Source organism: Gopherus flavomarginatus, chromosome 2, assembly GCF_025201925.1.
Source record: "Gopherus flavomarginatus isolate rGopFla2 chromosome 2, rGopFla2.mat.asm, whole genome shotgun sequence".
Classification (NCBI taxonomy): Eukaryota; Metazoa; Chordata; order Testudines; family Testudinidae; genus Gopherus; species Gopherus flavomarginatus.
The window spans coordinates 230,551,966-230,569,167 of record NC_066618.1 but is presented as its reverse complement, the minus strand read 5'-3'; the positions used below and the strand labels follow the sequence as shown (position 1 = coordinate 230,569,167).

The following is a 17,202-nucleotide window of genomic DNA, read 5'->3' as shown; positions in this document are numbered from 1 at the left end:
GAAGGTAGGCATAGCGGTCAGTAGGTTTTCGATATAGACCTTAAGGTGGCCATCCTGCAGCAAAAAAACTTCAGGACCAGACTTCAAAGAGAAACTGCTGAGCTTCAGTTCATCTGCAAATTTGACACCATCAGCTCAGGATTGAACAAAGACTGAATGGCTTGCCAATTACAGAACCAGTTTCTTCTCTCTTGGTTTTCACACCTCAACTGCTAGAACAGGGCCTCATCCTCCCTGACTGAACTGATCTCGTTATCTCTAGCTTGCTTGCTAGCATATATATACCTGCCCCTGGAAATTTCCATTACATGCATCTGAGGAAGTGGGTATTCGCCCACGAAAGCTCATGCTCCAAAACGTCTGTTAGTCTATAAGGTGCCACAGGATTCTTTGCTGCTTTAACAGTTATATGGCATGCTGCATCATGGAGCTCTAATCTAACTAGTTGCAGGGAGAGCCATGGACCCAGATGCTGGAATGCTATTTGAGGAGATATTTAGTGGAAGCTTAAATCATTGACTGTGAAACTTTTAAGCCTCTTGACTTCATAGCATGTGACAATTCATCTCTGTGGAATAAAATCAAAATTTTGAAAGCCTGAATTAGTTTTGACTGAATTACTACCAGCAAGTTTTCTATTTGATCAGATCATGCCTGGAGAACAAACAAAATGCCAGCAGACTTAGGCTGCACTATAAAACAAACTTCTGATTTAGATCTTATTTTTGGGAGTCAAAGCAGATGTAGCTTGGAAATTCTTATAAAATGTTAGTGTAGCTGTTCCGACTTAATTGTACTGTGAGCTGATGTCAAGATTTTCTTTATGACTGCAGGGTTAGAGAATCTAAAGCTATGTGGTTCTAGATCTTGTGCGTATATTCTTTACATGTTAAATTGAAAGTTATATTTAGCAGCAAAAACATTGCTATACATCTTAGGGCTTGAACTTCCAATATTCTGAGCAATTCTGAAAGGTCCTGAGCATGTGAATCTTTCATTTACAGAAACACCTAGCACTTAAGGAATTTTTCTTCGACAGATCTTATGCTTTATAATCATTTATCCTTTTTACGGATGGGGAAAGTGAGGCATAGAGAAGGGAAGTGACCTGCATCAAGTTACTCATGTGAATGAGTGTTTGCAGGAATCCCCTACTGGGTGACCTTGGGCATGAGTACTCTCCTTGAATTCAAGTGACTACTTACATCAAGTTACTCACCTCTATATTTGAAGGAAAAAGACTCCAATTTATCTCAGTGGATACTAGTTCTGGCCCTATACCCACTGTGGGTCATGAATCTTATAAATTTCAGCTTAAGAAAAATTTTAAAAATTGATGACCTGTATCTTCCACTGATTTAGCCTCCTCATTATAATACATCACATTTACATGCACTCCATGTCACTAGCAGACTATTTATAAAAAGGAACATAATTAGCAAGATGATTTTATAATTATGTTTTAAAATATGGCAACTATCAGTTCAGATTAGGTGCTTATATTTTAATTACATTGCTCCATTTATGGAATATTTTTTATTGTTTCAGTTCTTACTTTTTGGTGTTCTGAAACAGCCATAGAGGGCCTGGCTCAGTAGGACCACAGAAGGTCCTCAACTCACACTGACTCAGAAGTTCAGGATGCTGGTGACCTCAGATTGTCAGATCCAGAGTTCCTCTCCCACCCCAGACTCCTACTGAATGTGAGATCAGGCTGACAAGCAGGTTCATAGAACTTCAACTGATCACATGGTGTTGTCATAATGATCAGCTAAATCATATGGGATTACAATGCCACAGCCCTCTCTGTGCCATGCTGGGGAATAAGGTTCATCTTGTCTTGCTCCCTGTTAAACCCTAATCAGTTTGTAACTATAGCTATGGGGATAGAAGGTTACCTGAAATTCCACAATGTGCTAAAATGAGTGGGGAGGGCTACAGAGTGGTGGGAACCTCAGTTCTATCCCCTCACTCACCAGCCAGAATAACTAGCTGGATGCAAGAAGGGATATGCTACAGAAAAGGATGAAATATTCCTCACCCAGAACAAGGGAAAGAATTGCTACACTCAAAATCACAGATTTATTCATTCCTGGCATGTTACAGCAATACATTGCCTCTTACCCCAGGGCAGCTTATCATGGGAGAAGGTATAACTTTATTTTATATAAACATGGCACTGGGCCTTCAGACAAATGCACATGTCCTAGTGCAACTGTTACAGCTCTAAGTCCTTCGAAGACTAGGCATCCTGGGAAATGTAGTTTCCCAGAAAGTACTGATAATCTAGAGATCATGCAACGAAGGACACAGGGAACAGTCTGAGATCTCTATGTTACAAAGGCCATGTCTACATCTAAAATTTTGCAGCGCTGGTTGTTACAGCTGTATTAGTACAGCTGTATAGGGCCAGCGCTGCAGAGTGGCCACACTTACAGCAACCAGCGCTGCAAGTGGTGTTAGATGTGGCCACACTGCAGCGCTGTTGGGCGGCTTCAAGGGGGGTTCGGGGAACGCGAGAGCAAACCGGGAAAGGAGACCAGCTTCGCCGCGGTTTGCTCTCGCGTTCCCCGAACCACCCTGCAAACCGCAGGGAAGGAGACCTGCTTGTTCGGGGAACGCGAGAGCAAACCGCGGCGAAGCTGGTCTCCTTTCCCGGTTTGCTCTCGCGTTCCCCTAACCACCCTGCAAACCGCAGGGAAGGAGACCTGCTTGCTCGGGGAACGAGAGAGCAAACCGGGAAAGGAGACCAGCTTCGCCGCGGTTTGCTCTCGCGTTCCCGGAACCACCCAGCAAACCTCAGGGAAGGAGACCTGCTTGCTCGGGGTTCGGGGAACGCGAGAGCAAACCGGGGAAGGAGACCAGCTTCGCCGCGGTTTGCTCTCGCGTTCCCGGAACCACCCTGCAAACCGCAGGGAAGGAGACCTGCTTGCTCGGGGTTCAGGGAACGCGAGAGCAAGCCGGGGAAGGAGACCAGCTTGATTACCAGAGGCTTCCTCAGGTATGCTGGGATACCTGCTTATTCCACGGAGGTCAAGAAAAGCGCTGGTAAGTGTCTATACTTGATTACCAGCGCTGGATCACCAGCGCTGGATCCTCTACACCCGAGACAAAACGGGAGTACGGCCAGCGCTGCAAACAGGGAGTTGCAGCGCTGGTGGTGCCCTGCAGATGTGTACACCTCCTAAGTTGCAGCGCTGTAACTCCCTCACCAGCGCTGCAACTTTCTGATGTAGACAAGCCCAAAGACTTGGGACTTGCTGGTAAAATGAGAGAGACCTGTGAAGAGCAACAAGTGCCAAGAAATGCCAGCTGAAGCCCTGATACAAGAGCCAAAAGGACGGTTGAGCCCTGGGAAGGGCTTAAGGATTTGTGTTGCTGGAGTAGGCTAAGAGGAACCAAGAACCTTTCAGTTGAAGTCCTAATACAGGAGCCAAACTGAACTGTTTAGGTTTATTTCGTGTGGGGGCTTCAGGGAGAAGACCCCAAGAAGAGGATTTTTTTTTTATTTTAATCACTTGCTATGAAGTAGATGCATATATCTGAGGAACTGAGGAATAGCAGAGCACACAGATTGTGGAGGGAGCAGTGTTCCAACATGAGTATGAAATAGATATTTTTAAAAAAAGACTGACCACAGTAATAAACATTTTGTTAAATACCAAAATTTAATTACTAAAGTTAAGAGTGCTTGTGATAACAATGCAGCAGCACTTCTAATCATCAAAAACTAACAAAATGCACATTCCCTCACAATACCACAACCTTAACACATGGATTGTTGTGTGTCGGTGTGTGTGTTCATCTATGGGGATGAGAGAGTTTAATATATATTAGTCTTTATGTCTGCACAGGGTGACCAGATGTCCCAATTTTACAGAGAAAGTCCAGATTTTTGGGTCTTTTAGTCTCCTATTACCTCCCCCACCACCACCCCAGTACTGACTTTTCACATTTTCTGTCTGATCACCCTATGTCTGTATCTAAATATTTCTTTTAGCAACACTCTTAATGCATAATGTCAGTCCATACATATCAAGTGACAGTATCATTTTTGGTAAAGTACTTAGCTGCTGTTTCTTGAAAATAATATCGTGTAGTAGAAAATGTACAATAATAATTTATGGCAAAGTTATGCAGTGCAAACTTCTAAAATAGGAAGATATTTGTAGACATGCATTTCAGACAGATGTGTGCATCATTAATATGTAGATACATAAAATGTTTCTTTTCATAAAGATCTGTGCTGTGCTTATTTTTGAGATTTCTGGGTAATAGTTTATATTTGGGGTCAAAGCTAAGGTTCTTATGGTCTGATGGAATATGCACTTAATACTTCACAAAAATATAATGTTCCTGATTGAGAGCTAAGCGTGGGGCAGCTTGGTTAGGGACAAGGGAGAGAGGGAAGAGATGGCTGTATGTCACCTTGGAGACCCTCTTGGTTTTGGGGCCTGCCAGTATGCAAATCCTCAACATAAGATGGAACATAAGCAAGAGCAGCTCTCTAAGTTCTACAACTGATCCCTGATCCCACAGTATTCTTGCCAGCAAGGTAAAGAAGTATGGGCTGGATGAATGGACTATAAGGTAGACAGAAAGCTGGCTAGATCGGGTAGTGACCAACGGCTCCATGTCTAGTTGGCAGTCGGTATCAAGCAGAGTGCCTCAAGGGTTGGCTCTGGGGCTGGTTTTGTTCAATATCTTCATTAATTATCTGGAGGATGGTGTGGATTGCACCCTCAGCAACTTTGCAGATGACACTAAACTGGGTTGAGTGGTAGATACGCTGGAGGGTAGGGACAGGAAATAGATGGACCGAGACAAGTTAGAGGATTGGGCCAAAAGAAACTTGATGAGGTTCAACAAGGACAAGTGCAGAGTCCTTCATTTAGGATGGAAGAATCACATGCATTGTTACAGACTAGGGACCGAGTGGCTATGCAGCAGTTCTGCAGAAAAGGACTTAAGGGTTACAGTGGACAAGAAGCTGGATATGAGACAGTGTGCCCTTGTTGCCAGGAAGGCTAATGGCATTTTGAACTGTATAAGTAGGGGCATTGCCAGCAGATCAAGGGATGTGATCATTCCCCTCTATTCAGCTTGAGTGAGGCATTATCTGGAGAACTGTGTCCAGTTTTGGGCCCTACACTACAAGGAGGATGTAGAAAAATTGGAAAGAGTCCAGCAGAGGGCAACAAAAATGATTAGGGAGCTGAAGTGCATTACTTATGAGAAGAGGCTGAGGGAATTGGGATTATTTAGTCTGCAGAAGAGAAGAATGAGGCGGGATTTGATAGCTGCTTTCAACTACCTGAAAGGGGATTCCAAAGAGGATGGATCTAGACTGTTCTCAGTGGTATTAGAGGACAGAACAAGGAGTAATGGTCTCAAGTTGCAGTGGGGGAGGTTTAGGTTGGATATTAGGAAAAACTTTTTCCACTAGGAGGGTGATGAAGCACTGGAATGGGTTACCTAGGGAGGTGGTGGAATCTCCTTCCTTAGAAGGGTTTTAAGGCCCAGCTTGACAAAGCCCTGACTGGGATGATTTAGTTGGGGATTGGCCCTGCTTTGAGCAGGGGGTTGGACTAGATGACCTCCTGAGGTCCCTTCCAACCCTGATATTCTATGATTCTAACTGACCAAAGGGGGTTTTCTAGTAGCTCACACTACCTAGGGCACCTCCCCTGACTACCCCCCAACCTATGTGCTATGAGCTACTGGCATAGAACACCACCTGTTATTTCCCTATAGGTTGCACATATCCCTTAAAATACAAAGTTGGTCAAGATCTGGTCAACTGCATTGGCCACAAAACAAAGGAATAAGAGACAACTCATTTCAGCAAAATCAGTAACAAGCACCCTGTTATGGAATCAGTTTGTCAGCAATCTAATTAAAAATAGCAATAGATCAGAACAGCAACATGAGGTAGCCTACTAGAATGTAGTTCTGAGCATAGTCATACAGAGGTCTGTCCCCTGAGGAAGACTTCATGGGTGGTAAACAGCTTAAGAAGGCTGAGAAAAAACTGTCAATCATAATGTAAAACAAAATAAATTAATATACTGTAACTTTGTTTCAAACTTATTTGACAAAGTTTAAAAACAGACTGACATATTTATGATGGAAAGGTGAAATACCCACATGCTCTAAAGCTGATCATAGGCAACAATTTATATCCTGAAGACATCTGGAAAAGTTCTGGGTTTTAGCATCTTTAAAAACTATGATGTTGCAATACAATTAAGAAAACCTCTTTGAATTATGCATCTTTCATTCAGTTCCTCCAGCAGATATGACAGCACTGCAATCCCTTGCCAAGTCTGATCCTGATATGCTATGGGGCGAATACAGACCCTAAACTGTCATACTCCATTTACATCATATGTGGGGAAGAGCTAATGTGATTGCTCAGAATGTTAAGTACTACTACTGTGTTCAGGAGAAAATATCAACAATCTAAAATCTGAATTATTTATTAAGGAGGAAGTGCCTTTTGAAGTGAACATTATTTATCTCTTCTCAGAACTAATGCCTAAATATGTTGCAAGGAGAAAAGGGAATTTACAAGGCACTTTCATGATTCATAGCCTGCAGATTTTACATGCCTTTTTCATGTGTTTCATCTCTTTTCCAGGGCCATGTACAACTTTTTGCCAGGCCTAGATACTTACTTGATGAGCACCTTAGAAATCCCTGTAATAAACAATGGAACTGATCACCCCCCGCCCCAGGGAAAACTCTCAGGAAAGGAAACTGCAGGAGACAGTGATCCCCTACCTATAAGCCATGTGGTAGGGACCAGCTGGATCCCAGGACCATCCCCAGGGAGGGTTTATGCCTCCATTATGGCTGTTTGTCCCTAACAGCCCATCTTGTGCCCCAGCAACATAGCTCTTGCAGCCATGATGTAAAGGCTTCACCAGAGGTGAAAGGACACTGTACGGGCATACCAGCAAGAGCTGGTATGCCATGCTGGACTGGACAGGCTTCCCCAGTGGTGATTTAAAGGGCCTGGGGCTCCCCACAGCAGCCAGAACCTCTGGCCCTTTAAATCCCCACCAGAGCTCCAGCAGCTAGGTTTGGGCAGCACTTTAAAGGGCCCGGAGCCCCGGGCCCTTTATTTCGCCCCACAGCTCCCAGCCACCTCTGCAGCTGGGAGCTCTGGGGTGATTTAAAGGCCCTGAGGCTCCCAGCCACAGCTGGAGCCCCAGGGCCTTTGAATCCTTAAAGGCCCTGCCTCTTCCAGTTGAGGTCACGCCCCCACTCAGGACTCCGGCGTACTGGTAACTACTTTCAGTTACTTTCACCAGTGGGCTTCCCCCACAACCACCGAGAGAGATGGTCAGCAGAAAGTCAATACAGCCCAGGGCTGTACCGTAACTTTGATGGGCTTTAAACTGGGAATGGGGTTAGGCAGGGGCAAGACATCCTACACTCTATGCCTATGAAAATCCCTAGACACACAATGTGTCCTCCATGAGATCTGTGGAGAACGGTGCTGTCATAAACAGATAGCTAAGGGTTAATGTCTCTTTCACTTGAAGCACCTGACCAGAGGACCAATCAGGAAACCGGATTTTTTCAACTTTGGGGTGGAGGGAATTTTGTGTCTGAGGTCTTTTGTCTTTTGTCTGCCTGCCTGCTTTCTCTGAGCTTTGGAGAAGTACTTTCTACCTTCTAGTCTTCTGTTTCTAAGTGTAAGGACAAAGAGATCAGATAGTAAGTTATATGGTTTTCTTTTCTTTGGTATTTGCATGAATATAAGTGCTGGAGTGCTTTGATTTGTATTCTTTTTGAATAAGGCTGTTTATTCAATATTCTTTTAAGCAATTGACCCTGTGTTGTATCATCCTAATACAGAGAGAACATTTGTACTTATTTTTCTTTCTTTTTATATAAAGCTTTCTTTTAAGACCTGTTGGAGTTTTTCTTTACTTCAGGGAAATTGAGTCTGTACTCACCAGGGAATTGGTGGGAGGAAGAAATCAAGGGGAGATTTGTGTGTTGGATCGCTAGCCTGATTTTGCATTCCCTCTGGGGAAATAGGAAAGTACTTTTGTTTCCAGGATTGGGAATGGAGAGGGGGAGTCCCTCTGTGTAGTTTCACAGAGCTTGTGTCTGTGTATCTCTCCAGGAGCACCTGGAGGGGGGAAGGGAAAAAGGATTATTTCCCTTGGTTGTGAGACTCAAGGGATTTGGGTCTTGGGGTCCCCAGGGAAGGTTTTTCAGAGGGACCAGAGTGCCCCAAAACACTCTAATTTTTTGGGTGGTGGCAGCAGGTACCAGGTCCAAGCTGGTAGCTAAGCTTGGAGGTTTTCATGCTAACCCCCATATTTTGGACGCTAAGGTCCAAATCTGGGACTAAGGTTATGACAGGTGCATACTGCTGCAGCAATGGCAAACTCACACATCCTCAAGAAAAAGGAGTTCAATATGACAAATTCTACACTATCACTTGATAAATCTTCATTTGGTCAAATGTGACTTTTGTCATAATACAGTACAATCTCAGTTCTGAACACTGCCTTTACAGTATCATTTTAAGTGGGATAGAGACTCCTAAGTCAATGCTAGCAGTTATATGCAGTTAATGCCCATTATCTCTCTGCAGGTATTATTATGAAGTTAAGAATTAGGGGATAAGCCATTCTGAGGTATTAAGATCATTTTTTATACAAAAGCTGATATTATATCATATGTTCAAAATTCCAGATGATTGTTTTATGAAAATATTGGCCATTTAAGACTTAAAATTCCATACATAGATTAAGAAAATAGGTGAAAATAAAATATTCTGAGGAGTCTAAAATATTAACTCTTATTTATCCTGGATTGCATACATTTCCAAAATATTGGAACACATTTAGTGTAGCAGAAATATTCAATTTTTTTCCAAAAAGCTCTTAAGCTTTTACTATCAAGTTCTTTCTTCACTGAAAGAAGTGGATGTGAGCTCCATGGTAGTTAATATCAAGAAAGGTATTAATGTATTGTGACAAACTTCCTCCTCTACCTTGGTGTCCTGCACTTATTGGCAGATTTGCTCACCTCAGTGATCTTCCCCTCTGGTAGAACCCACAGTCTGGGTCAACTCCTCCTGTGTCTGATCAGGAGTTGCGAGGAACCCAGGCCCACCCTCTACTCCGGGTTCCAGCCCAGGGCCCTGTGGATTGCAGCTGTCTATAGTGCCTCCTGTAACAGCTGCATAACATCTACAACTCCCTGGGCTACTTCCCCATGGCCTCCTCCAAACACCTTCTTTATCCTCACCACAGGACCTTCCTCCTGCTGTCTGATAATTCCTCAATCCTCCAGTAGTACACCCTCTCAGTCTCAGCTCCTTGTGCCTCTTGCTCCCAACTCCTCACACACACTTCTTCTCCTCTGGCTCCTCCCTGCCTGACTGGAGTGAGCTCCTTTTTAAACCCAGGTGCCCTGATTAGCCTGCCTTGATTGGCTGCAGGTGTTCTAATCAAAGTAGATGTTCTAATCAAAGTAGCTATCTCCACTGCCTTCTAGAAAGATCTTAATTGGCCCCAGGTGCCTTGATTAACCTGGAGCAACTGCCATTTGGTTACCACGGTCCTAGGGATTTGTTTAGCGTGGGGCTAACCTACCTGTTCCTCAGTACTTTACTGTAGCCATCTGGCCTTGCCCCATCACAGTATCTTTATGTTTTGCTATAGATAGCACTGTATTTTAGAAGACATTGAATATGACCACGTATTAGTCTGAACTATAAATTATTAGGACCATTCAAAAGTCTGCAAGTGTTTGCCTGAAAACACCCACCCTTTCAATAGATATTGATCCTTTAGGGAAAGGGTTAAATAGGTTATGCTGACTCATTGAGGCAGATGGCTTGTTACTCCTCGGCATAAGGGAGGTGAAAGTGGCTCTCTTGCGAGAATCTAGGGTACAGACTAAATAAACTATGAAATAAGAAGCCAAGAAGCATCCAATCCTGGGGAGGAGGAGTCAGCTGGCATAGACTTTGTTTTAGAGCAACTTGGACAGGCACCTGCTCAGAAATGCATCCATATTTTGAAAATATTTTCAAGATGCTTTTAATAAAGTATAATTATTAATATTACAGTGGCACCGAGAGGCTCCACATGAGATCAGGATACCTTTGTACTAGACTATTCAAACACATGGTAAGAGAAGTCCCAGCTTCAGAGAGATTACAGTCCAAATGGGCCAAAGGGTAGGAGAAAAGGAAAAATCCTATTTTACAGATGGGGAACTGAGCTACAGAAAGATTAAATGATTTGCCCAAAGTTTCACATGGCAAGCCTGTGGCAGTACTGAGAACTGAAACCAGGTTTCCTGAGTCCCACTCCAGCACCTTAACCACAAAGACACCCTATCCCACTTTCTCAGACTGATTTTATATAGATTGTATGTACTGAGGGACAAGAAAATATAGCGACAGACACCTTGTGGAGGCAAGAGGATTATGACTCAAAACCTACACATCACCCGTTGGCTGACCCTGCTGCACCATTGCAAGAGGGGAAGAGTGACCCATAGAACCTCTCAATGCCAAATGGTAAAAGGAGGTCCCAGAATACCTTAATCCTAGTATGCATATTCTGGTTCACCAAGGAGTGTCATGTATGATCTTAAATGAAAGCCGGGATCATGCTGCTCATTAAAATTATTGTGAAATGTATGTACAGATACTATGTAAAAAGTTATGAAAATATGTCCCCCAGTCTGAATCAAGGCAGGTTGAGAAATAGGTTTCTATCACACAAAGGATGTATATTCACCTATTTGTCTCGCTTCACATGTAAATTACATATTGTAAGCCAACATGATGGGAGTCATTTACATCAGCAGGGGGATAGGAAGCCAACAAGGACGCAGGACACCAGAGACTGAACTGTCCTGTCTTTGGGGCCTGACAATGAACTTTGGGGATATAAGCAGAAGACAAGGAGATACCCCTTCATCCTTCGCCTAGTAGGTAAATGGACTCCATGCGTACATTTCTGAAAATGTGATCCCAACCTGCCCTGGTTAGAAACACTGCAAAAAGGCTTTGGTTGAGATAAGACTGCTTTAGGCTGTTAGTTTAGTGTCTAGAAATCATGTATTGATGTTGTTTTATATGTAACCCTTTTGTTTCCATTTTCCTTACGCACTACCTCTTAAATCTTGATCTCAGATAATAAACTTATGTTTTCACTATAAACATATCTCAGTGCTGGGGTATTGTACCAGGAGCTGATCCTGAGTTAACTCATTCAACCTAGTGCATATGCTATTCCCTTGGGGAACACACACAAGTTATTACTGTGAGTGTTCTGTGGAGAAGGGGCTGAATACTACAGGGGAACATTTCAAAGGGCTCAGGGGCTGGGGTACACCTCTTGTTAACATAAAAGGCAAAGGAAGGGCTGGCAGAGCTCAGAGGAGAGTGCTTTGGTGGCTAACAGACTGGAGATGTCAGGGAGCAGACACCCAGTTAAGCACCAGTAAGTCTCCCCCTTGCTGGAAGCAGGAGAGTAACAAGGTGACTCAGTCCCGGGCACCCCAAGAACCATCACAGTAGTCTCACATCACTACATTCTAAAATTATTTTACTAAATGAGGAAACTGAAGCTGTAATCTAGTGAGTCTATTTAAAAAGAAGAGAGTAAAGGGTAGATTTAGGTATTATACCTGCTTTTGAATCCCATACCAATTTTTGTGGTTTACTATTTTATTTTCCCTTTTAAAAATATATAAATATTTGTTATGCAGCCCTGGGGGCTGTTCTAACTTATTCCAAGTTATACATAAACTCCTGGCATAGGCAGAATTTGAATGGCACAGTGGTAGCTTAGGGTTCCTTTACCCTCTTTCCTTATCGGCTGTGCCTTTTGTGCTGAAAAAGTGCAGCACAGAATCCAATCTACAGGGTTGATTATAATAAATCAGTAAAGATTAGTCATGTCCTACCAATAATTCACACAAGTCTCCCCATTAAAATCAGCAGGAGTTGTCACGGGGTATGTCTACGCTGTAAAGAAAAATCCTGTGGCACCAAGTCTCAGCCCGGGTCAATTGACCCGGGCTTGGGCTGTGGAGCTAAAAATAGCAGTGTAGATGTTTGGGCTTGGGCTAGAGCCCATCAAGGGGGAAAGGTCTCAGAGCCGAGGCTCAAGCCCAAGCCTGGGCTCCAAAACCATCCCCTCTTGCCAGGCTCCAGCCCAAGCCTGAATGTCTACACTGCAATGTTTAGGCCCAAGCTTGAGTCAATTGACCTGGGCTCTGAGACTTGGTGTCACAATTTTTTCTTTGCAGTGTAGACACATCCAAGGTTGCAAGGCTAGGTGCACCTCTGTCTTCCTCCCAGTCTCTGAGTGCACCCCCCTCAGGTATCAGGCCTCACACCTTTCTCTCTTCTTGGGTAGAACTCTGCAGTTTTCCCACTCTTAGATCAGACCCTGGGCTACAGTAGCCTGTGTATCAACCATACTTCCCTAGCAAATCCAACTGAATTTAGCACCTGTGCTTTTTCCCTTCAAGAGTCTGTGACCAGGGGTGAATATAGTGACCAGACTGACTTACTAAGAAGTATATAGCTGAGCAAGTAACTGATTTTTCAGTTTGGTGGCCAATTCATTTTGAAACAAAACTGACCCTCCCAGCCCCCTCGCTGAAGTGTGTGAGGGGGGGAACCCTGTGTTCAGGTCAAAAAAAACATTCTGAAATGAAAAGAAATGCCTAAATGGTTTTCTTTGAAAATACTGAAATGTTTTGACATTTCCAATGAAAATTCTTTTCCAGGTCCTCTGGCCAAGATGATTCACTAAATTCAATCTGAATTTCCAAAAAGTTTCAGTACCCTAAAAAAAAAATAGCATTTTTGGCAAATTTACTATTCACCAATTTTTTTCCACCTTGTTCTGCTAAATCATCATTTAACAGTAACAACAAAGCATTTAAACAAAATGGTTTTTAAAACAACAGTTTCTCTTCTCTACAGGGCTTCCCATTCCTCAGTGAAGAGCAGGCAGACCTAACTTCTCCAGGCCCTCAGCAGATGCTGGTGCCAGTCTCAACAGCTCCCCAATAACTGCCTCCTTTCTGATAAGAGACTGACACTTTTTTTAAAATCCAGCCAAACTCCCTTTGTCCTTTTTAGTTCCTGGGTGTATGGTCCTGCTTGTCCAAGCCAGGTTGTAGGCTCCTTAGGGGGTCAAGTCAGCCCACTGAAAGCCAATGGCTCTGCCACTGTTCAGTAAACCTGAAGGATTTACCTTGTGGTAATTTAGTTGTTTCCCCTTCCTGGTTCATTTTTTTTCAACTGCTCTGTATATAACTATACAGTAAACATCCCAATAAAGCAGGTCAAGCTATAGTATTCATAAGTTAACACAAAACAGTTCCATGTCTGTCACAAGGAGTTATGCAAATGAAATGAGAACAGTTTATAGAATCAGTTATATCTAAATGAGTCTCTTCTTTAGGCACTTGAACAAAAACCAGGGAAAAACAAATGGCATACTTAAATATCATGTGTAGCCCTTTGTTCAGTGAGTTAATCAGTATACTCTTATCACGAGTTCCTAATTAACCTATGTGGTAAAAATTCCTAGCAAATGGTTGTTGACTGTAAATGTAATCCCTCCTTCTGACATATGCATTAATGCACTATTGTTAAAGTTCAAAGTGGTTATTATTGAGTTGACTCAACCCCATTATTTATTCTCTGCACTATATTTGGCTTCACTTGTGTAAACCTTTTTAATTGCTCCGTCTTTACTTACAGCGCATCTTTGCTTAATATGTTATGAACTCTATTTATGTTTATGCCTTTTCCAATAAGCCTACATTAAATGTAGTTTTCACCATTATTACCAGAAATGTTAATGAGAACTCTATAGTTTACTACTATCACCCATAAATGTTCCTCTGTTTTACCAGTCAGAAATGTTGGGTTCTTGGATGCTCTCAACGGAATTACATTAAATTCTCTCCACTACATCAAAAGGAGGATCCTGCCATTTACTATGTATAAATCTTAGGTCAAAGAAACATTTCTATATTAAACTTTCATTTTAGTGTCCAAATGTTTCCATGTAGGATATATTTGCTCTGAAAACAGGTTTAACTTTAATTTGCATTATGTATCATGCTTTTTAAAGTAATAACAATATTGATAGTTGGCACTTAGAGCGCTTTGCAGCTGACCATCTCAAAGCACTTCACAAACATTATAGAACTGAATTTCACAACACCCTTTAGTGCAATTAAGTATTACCTTCATTCTACAGATGGAGAAACTGAGATAAAGACTACAGGGAAACATTTTCACCAGCGTCCACTATTTTGAGTGCCCAATTGAGGTATCTTATATCCCTTTTCTCCATTAAAAAGACAGAGGAAAAAATAAGTTATTGTACTCTAGTGAAGGTAAACGGGTGATGCGGTTGCTCTCCATCCCTGAAAGTCAGGCATTAAGTGTTTCATGACACGCAGCCTAAGATCAAGCCAACCCAAGTTATGGACACATCAAAGCTTTGGCTTATCTAACTTGCTCAAGGCCACAAAGGAAGTTGCAACAGAGTCCGGAGAAGGGAAGAGACAAGACAGATTCCCTAGCTTTTTCTTTAGCCACAAGACTATGCTTCCTACTTTGATAGTTATCTAAGGACTCTGAGGAAAACAGACTGTGAATCTGCTATATGCCCAAGAGAAAAGCGTACGCAGTGTGTTTTTTAAACCCTAAACCTACTTAAAATGAGGGCAGACATTTTTAAAGCTTCTTTCAAAGCTACTTCCTGTGCTACCAGACATATCAAAAATCAATGCCATTCCTCTTCTTTTCTTAAGTCTTACGTGACAGAGAAAGGTTGAATAACATGTGAACAACTAGCCCCTCAATCTCAAACATTAGGCTGTCTAAATGTGCTTCTCTGAGCTAATCAGGCAATTGAACATACATGTGTATTTTATGCTCCTGTTATTGGTTATATTAGCAAGAGAAATATGTGGAAACAGAACTATTAAATATATAGTGGCAACATAGGACACCTATGCAATTATTTTAAGATAACAGAGATAGAGAATTCCAAAATGAAATAACAAAAATGATTAGAGACAGACAGATTCCCATATTAAGAGATATTGAAGACATCAGAAAGGTTTCCTTTTGAAAAGAGTCAAAGGAAGAGGAGACATACTTATTTTCTCATAAGACAAGAAAAGGAAAGGCAGCAAATTTAAACTGAACAAAAGGAAATACTTTTTTCCACACTATGCATTATTAAACGGTGGAACTCATCGCCTCAAGATGCCATTGAAAAGCCTTGTAGAATTCTAAGCAAGGATTTGATATTTATATGGTTAATGAGGACATCCACAGTTACCTTAATAAGATAAGTTATGAGGAATACAAACTTTTCTTTGAAGCACAAAGCAACCATTAACTAATAGGGAATAACCTACCCACAGGGAAAGTCTCTTCCTAATCCCTAAGTGTCCACAGTGTGGTTCTCACACCTTTCTTTGAAGAACCTGGTACTGGCCTATAGGACAATGGTCTCGATGAACCATTGGTCTTATCTGGTACAGCAATCCCTATGTTACCATCTTTGGGGGTGGGGGGAGGGGGGTGACCCTAAGCAGCCTTGTATTCACACCCTACATGTTCTTGTCTCCTTCCTCACAGCAGGAATCAACTTTACCTAGCGGTAACCCTCAGAAAAACACATTTCAAAGGGTGAGTGAACTGGAAAATGAGGGGCAAAAATATTTGAATATATCTCAAAGAAGACAAAGGAACTGGCTCTTTGACTTTGGGGTTGGAGAGATCCTGACCTGGGAATATGTTGCTGAGAACGTGGTAAGGATTTTATCTTGAGCCAAGTCTAGCTTGTTGAGTTTTAGCTACTAGAAAGCATTTTATTATTACTTCACTTGTAACCATTTCTGACCTCAATACCTTATACTTGTGCTAACTTAAAATACTTCTCTTTGCAGTTATATAAACTTGTTTTATTTTAATCTAAATTAATCCAGTGTTGGTTTAAACTGAACTGTTTGGTAACGCCAATTAAAGTAGCAAACTGTTGAATATTGACCATTGACCAAGGGCAACAGACCTTTAATATGTGAGCTGTCCAGAAGAGGGCAGAACATGTTTTGGGGAAAATTCAGAACTAGGTGTAGGTTAGAGGTCACCCTGCAGGAAATAACCAAGGCTAGTGGAAGTCAGAGCATGAATGGAAGGAACCCTGCTGACCAGCCGATGGGGTCAGAGCTTCTTGACCAGAGCTACGGCAATACAAAGACACTCAGGGTGTGACCTGTGTGCTAGCATTTGTGAGCAGCCCAGGCTGGCCACTACAACAGCGAAGAGACACCCAAGGCTGCGAGACACACAACGACAACCCCTCACAGGTCTGGATTGTACCCCAAAATATGACAGGGGAGTATGTGTGCACATACACGTTTATTGGCTGAAAAATTTCCAGCTGAAAAATGGGTTTAGTCAAAAAAACAAAAAGCTTTCAGGGAAAATGTAATTTTCAATTAAAGGAATTTTTAAAATTTTAGATTACATACTTCATTTCTAAATTTTTGTTTGGGGTTTCAAAAACCAAATGGAAACAAGTTTTCAATTTATTTTGAAATAACCTATAAAAAACAATTTTTTTTAATTAAAGAGTTGCTCAAAATTGTGGGGAGATAAGCCTGTTTTTTGAACAGCCATAATGTGTATTTTTAAATAACAAAAAACTAAGAGCCAAACAAGCACCAGATATTTCAAGGAATTAGTAGTGTGACCTACAACTTTCTGCTTTAGGACACCAAGTTGGTGATGCTAGAAAATCTGTTACCAAGGCAGTTCAGTGCCTTTGTGAAATCAGTTGATCTCATGTTAGTTCCTTAGAAACAGGTGGCTGTCTCCATTGTGAGATTAAGAACTGAATAGGCATTGGAAATGGAACTACCCACATCTCAAGGGACGGATCCATTACACCAGGGCTGAGTCTCATTAGCAGAGCAGTATGGGGAAGCTTTTATTGCTATTGTTGATGACAGATCTGGTATGTGGATGGACAAAATGCTTCATTTTCCTGGACTGTTAGCCTGCCACCTAAAATGTCCACCACATTTGCTTAAAATAAAACGAACAAATTCAATATTTTAAAAGAAACTGACTGCTGTTGTCATATTGTTGTGTGCCAAACTTTC

At 42.0% G+C, this 17,202-nt stretch overlaps 1 protein-coding gene and 1 long non-coding RNA gene across 4 annotated transcripts in view; both read right to left on the bottom strand.

Moving 5' to 3' along the window:
* The window catches only part of XKR4 (XK related 4), a 422,655-nt gene that overhangs the window by 388,620 nt on the left and 16,833 nt on the right, over positions 1–17,202 (bottom strand). The window lies entirely within an intron of this gene.
* LOC127044311 (uncharacterized) lies at positions 2,343–3,246 on the bottom strand. Its single transcript, XR_007772452.1, has 3 exons — positions 2,926–3,246; positions 2,709–2,813; positions 2,343–2,603 (listed from the first exon to the last, which is right to left on the bottom strand). It is a non-coding gene; the product is annotated as an uncharacterized LOC127044311 (long non-coding RNA).